Raw genomic sequence first — 5,785 nt, 5'->3', positions numbered from 1 at the left:
AGTTGACGTCTGCACCCATTTTGTCATTACCAGAAGGAAATGATGATTTCGTGATCTATTGTGACACTTCGCGCCAAGGTTTAGGATGTGTATTAATGCAACGCACAAAAGTTATCGCATATGCCTCACGACAACTAAAAATTCATGAAAAGAACTATACACCGCACGATTTGGAACTTGGAGCAGTAGTTTTTGCACTCAAAATATGGAGACACTATCTATATGGCACCAAGTGTACAGTGCACTGACCATAAGAGTCTTCAGCATATTTTTGATCAAAAACAACTCAATATAAGACAACGTCGCTGGGTAGAGCTATTAAACGATTAAGATTGTGAAATCCGTTACCACCCCGAAAAGGCTAATGTTGTAGCTGACGCCCTAAGTCGGAAAGAGAGAGTAAAACCTCTTAGGGTCCGAGCTTTGAACATTACAATTCGTACCGATCTCACAAAGCAAATTCAAGCAGCACAGTTAGAAGCTTTAAAAGAAGAAAATGAAAAAGGCAAAATGAGCAAAGGATTAGAAAAACAGCTTGAAGTAAAAGCCGATGGAACCCTGTATTTTGCTAATAGGATATGGGTACCAAAACATGGTAATCTAAGGCAACTAGTACTGGATGAAGCACAAAAAACGAGGTACTCAATTCACTCAGGAAATGGGAAAATGTACCACGATCTCAAGAAGTTCTATTGGTGGCCTAATATGAAGACAGAAATTGCTACTTATGTAAGCAAATGTTTGACGTGTGCAAAGGTCAAAGCTGAGCACCAAAAGCCTTCAGGATTACTGCAACAACCAGAAATTCCGCAGTGAAAATGGGAAAGAATAACCATGGATTTCATTACGAAATTGCCAAGGACTGCAAGTAGTCATGATACTATTTGGGTGATAGTTGATCGTCTAACTAAATCAGCTCACTTTCTACCAATAAAGGAGATAGACGGTATGGAGAAATTAGCACGCCTATATTTGAAGGAAGTAGTTTCCAGGCATGGTATACCCATCTCCATCATATCTGATCGCGACACCCGATTCACATCACATTTTTGGCAGTCATTACAAAAAGCATTGGGAACTCGATTAGATATGAGCACCGCTTATCACCCACAGACAGATGGTCAAAGTGAAAGAACAATACAAACATTGGAAGACATGTTACGGGCATGCGTGATTGACTTTGGAACCAGTTGGGATCGACACTTACCGTTGGCAGAATTTTCATACAATAACAACTATCATATTAGCATCAACGCAGCGCCATTTGAAGCACTTTACGGTAGAAAGTGCATATCTCCTATCTGTTAGAGTGAAGTAGGAGAAAGATAACTTACTGGACCAGAAATTATTCATAAAACCACCGAAAAGATCATTCAAATACAACATCAATTGAAATCGGCCATGAGTCGCCAAAAAAGTTATGCTGATGTAAGAAGAGAACCACCAGAATTTCAAGTGGGCGACAAAGTCATGTTGAAAGTGTCACCCTGGAAAGGCATTGTATGATTCGGTAAACGAGGAAAGCTAAGTCCTAGGTACGTAGGACCCTTTGAAATCACCGAAAGAATTGGAGCAGTTGCTTATCGATTAAAGCTACCGCAAGAACTTAGTAGTGTTCATGACACATTTCACGTGTCAAATTTAAAGAAATGTTTAGCTGAAGAGGATGTCGTAATTTCTCTTGACGAAATACGAATTAATGATAAACTCCATTTTATCGAAGAACCTGTTGAAATCATGGACCGTGAGGTCAAACAATTAAAACAAAGCAAAATACCGATAGTTAGGGTTCGTTGGAAATCTAGACGAGGACCCGAGTTTACTTGGGAACGTGAGGATCAAATGAAGCAAAAGTATCCACATTTGTTCACTGATATCGCTCATAAAACAGGGACTACTCAAAATTTCGGGACAAAATTTTCTTTAACGGGGAGGTACTGTAATGACCCGGAAAATTTTGACTAATTTAAACCAATTATCTATATGATTTAATATTATGTAAACCGATATATATATATATATATATATATATATATATATATATATATATATATATATATATTATAAGATGTACAAGTAAAACACTAATTGCTACCGTAAAAACGACTTTGCTACAGTAAAACACTATTTACTATAGTAAAAATGACTTTGCAACAGTAAAACACTATTTGCTACAGTAAAAAACAACTTTGCTACATTAGCTACAGTGAAAACGACTTTGCTACAGTGAAAAATGACTTTGCTACAGTAAACACTATTTGCTACAGTACACTATTTGCTACAGTAAACCCGACTTGCTACAGTAACACTATTTGCTACAGTACACACTATTTGATGTCGGCGAACTAGCAAACAAAAACGGATAAGGCGGCCATGCGATTGCATGGTAAAAACACTGAAAACTCATGCGATCGCATGAGCTACAGTAAATGGAAAAGTAATATAAATACGCCTGTTTGTTCGACGGGATATTGCACATCTTTTCTTTTCTTTCGTCTATGATCAAATATTATATTTATAATTTTATTTTATAATTTAAGTTTAATAATAATAAGGTATATACGCGGGTGTTTTTAATTCGGGTTTCAAACCGTTTTAAGCTAAGGAAATATTGGGTATTGTTCGGGGTATTGTTCTTGAATCCAAGGCCAACCATACAGTTGTCTACCATCTTTACGTCTACGCAATTTGCCTACAATATTGAGTCTCAATATTGAACCGTGAGTTTATAGTCTCCCTTTTTAAATACTTTAAATATTTTTGGGCTGAGAATACATGCAATTTATTTTAAACGCAATAAGACACAAGTACATACTAAATTCTACACTAAGTTAAACCAAAAATCCCTTAGCTTTGGTAACTAGTAGCTGCCAGTACATAGGATATGGACTGGTGGGCGCGAATAATTGTATATGGATCCATAGGGCTTGACATCCCCGTCCGAGCTAGAGCGCTAGCCTTTTAACGGACGTATGTTATTTGAGTTTATGACACGTTGGTTTGCGTATATTAAAACGAATGGGGTAATTATCATTATAACGTTAAAGTTTAGTTACCAGGGTGCTCTGTTACGTAGAATCTATTAATAAACTTTTGATGAAATCTTGTGGTCTATCTTTATATATATTTATGACTCGAGCAATTAAACCTATAACTCACCAACATTCGTGTTGACTTTTTAGCATGTTTTATTCTCAGGTCCTTAGACTGCTTCCGCTGTGATGTGCTTGTTGCCTGCATGGAGTCTCTCATGCTTTGTACAAAGTTTATTGCATTCAAAATAAACCTGCGATGTGTAATAAATAATTGGACTGTGATGTCAACTTGTAAATTAAAGACTTATGTATTTTGAGGTTTTGCTTTTACCTAAGCACTCGCCCAGATGTTTATAACTTTCTATGTTTAGAAAGTCACTTATTTTAATGAATGCAATATTTTATCAAAACGTATCATATAGAGGTCAAAACCTCACTGTGGAATCAATGATTAACGTGCCGCGTCAATAGCGATTTTGACGGGTCGTTACAGTTGGTATCCGAGATTGAGGTTATAGGGAACCAGAATTTGCATTAATGTGTTTAACTGGTAATTGTTAGTATGCATTAGTGAGTCTGGACTATGACCATATCTGTTTTTACCGATTTTTGTTTATCATTTTGTCAAAAACACTATATATGATATATTTATATGCTAACGTAATTGTTGTTTCAATTATGTGATAGATGATTTCTTCTAATCCTATCATTTTGTACGACTCGGAATCGGACACTGAATCTATTCTCTCCACAACTAAAAAGGACGTTTCAATACATATTAAAGAAGAAATTGTGTTAGCTGGGGAATCTCAACTTCAGGTTAACCCAGAGGAGGTCCCAGCTCCACCCAGCTTTAGTTTTCCGGAGTCACAGTATTGTTGGCATAGACCCATGATCCCTGGAGTAAACGAGGATCGTCTATTTCTAAACGAACATGGACATTGGGCCAGATACACCGCCGACGGGCGGGTTGTGCCGATTACGCCTGGCAGATTTCGGTTCATGACTACCGGTACAAATTCTCGTACACATAATTCAGACAGTTCGTCATCATATTCTCCTACACATGACTCAGACAGTTCGTCATCAGACGAGATCTGTGAGGAAGAGGATTTCGCTAATGAAATAAAAGAAGTCACTAAGGAGAAATTCTAACTTGCTATAGATAATAAAAACAATCACAAAAATAAAAAGTCCTTAATTATTAAAAAGGAACAGGACCATTCGATCCGTAACCACCCTTATTGTATTAAACCCACTGAGGCAACGGGTACCTCAAAACCCCAACCAAAAATTAAATACACTGCTAGAATGCTATAGAGCATGCACTATTCGAACATTACATACAACACATTTTTCAGACAGGTTTTTCAGACAGAACATTTCGAGCGGTAAGTTTTCAGGCAGAGCACATTTTCGAGCACAACAAGAATTTTCATGCAAAGCTTTTTCGAGCAATTAAAAGTTTTCAGTCAAGTACTTTTTCGAGCAGAGACTGTTTTCGAGTGCTCGAAAACATAAAGCTTTAATGAGTGAAATCTACACTAAACCTAACTCGTTTAAAAGTATGAATTGAGACTAAACATCTGATATGCTTAAGTTCAATTAAGAACCCCAAATTTTTCCCCCTTTTCGAAATTGAGATGACAGGAGCATCTAACGATGGATTAAAGGAAGTAAGCATGTTCAAATCATCACAAACATGAACCCTAAATCAATTTAACCTAACAGATTTGCATTTTAGGTGTAATCGATCGGTTTTCAGTTCTAGGGTTTGATACCCCTTTGCACAATAAACAGAGATTAAGCAAACTAGCATATAAATCATGGCATTTCTTACATGTTTAGATGATTACAGATGCTATTTAAGTTCCTATGTGACAATGGATTGAATCATAAACACATAAAATAGAAGAAAATACCGATTTTATTAAGGGTTGGGGGCGATGAACAATAATGATGATGATGATGGTTCTTCTGAGCAAGTGGGTCTTTGAATTTAAAAGTGAAATTTGAAAGTGATGGGGTCAAAAGTGAACTTTTATCCTTTTATAGCCACATAATGACCAATTTTTTTTTCAGTCAACCTTGCTCGAGAACCTTTACACATAAATGCATAGCTTGAAAAGTTTGGATTTCAGACACCAATGCTCGAAAAGTTTGGATTTCAGACACCAATGCTCGAAAACCTTCAGACTTTGAATTAGCACGAAAACTTTTAATTTTTCGAGCAGGTTTGGATTTTAAAGGGATTTTGGTTCAGTATGAAAGCCTTAAGAATTTTAAGAAATTATGTGAAATAATCAAGTTAAAGTTTAAACTTTAATTATTTTTCAAAATTTAATTTTCTCAGGATTTTACAACTTTTGAGACCGGGAACTATGAGGCAGTCATTTAGACACATCCTCCTGAGGCAGTCACTAGGACACATCCTCCGTCATTTATTGACTGTGATTTTGAGGTAGTCATTTAGACACATCCTCTTGAGGCAGTCACCAGGACACATCCTCCGTCATTGCTGACTGATTGGTTTGGGGCAGTCATCTAGGCACATCCTCCTGAGGCAGTCACCAGGACACATCCTCCGTCATTGTTGACATTTTAATGTTAACTCCCCCTAGACAGTTGCAGGATTTAGGAGAATTAGTTTAGAAAGAACGAGTTTTACATAGTTGTTTGTGTAAAAGTCTGTTTAGATTTTGAAAATCACATTGACACCGGGTCTGTCATAACCCGTCCTTAACCCTAAG

The sequence above is a fragment of the Rutidosis leptorrhynchoides genome, chromosome 9 (genome assembly GCF_046630445.1).
Source record: "Rutidosis leptorrhynchoides isolate AG116_Rl617_1_P2 chromosome 9, CSIRO_AGI_Rlap_v1, whole genome shotgun sequence".
NCBI lineage: Eukaryota > Viridiplantae > Streptophyta > Magnoliopsida > Asterales > Asteraceae > Rutidosis > Rutidosis leptorrhynchoides.
This window is presented reverse-complemented; position numbering follows the sequence as displayed.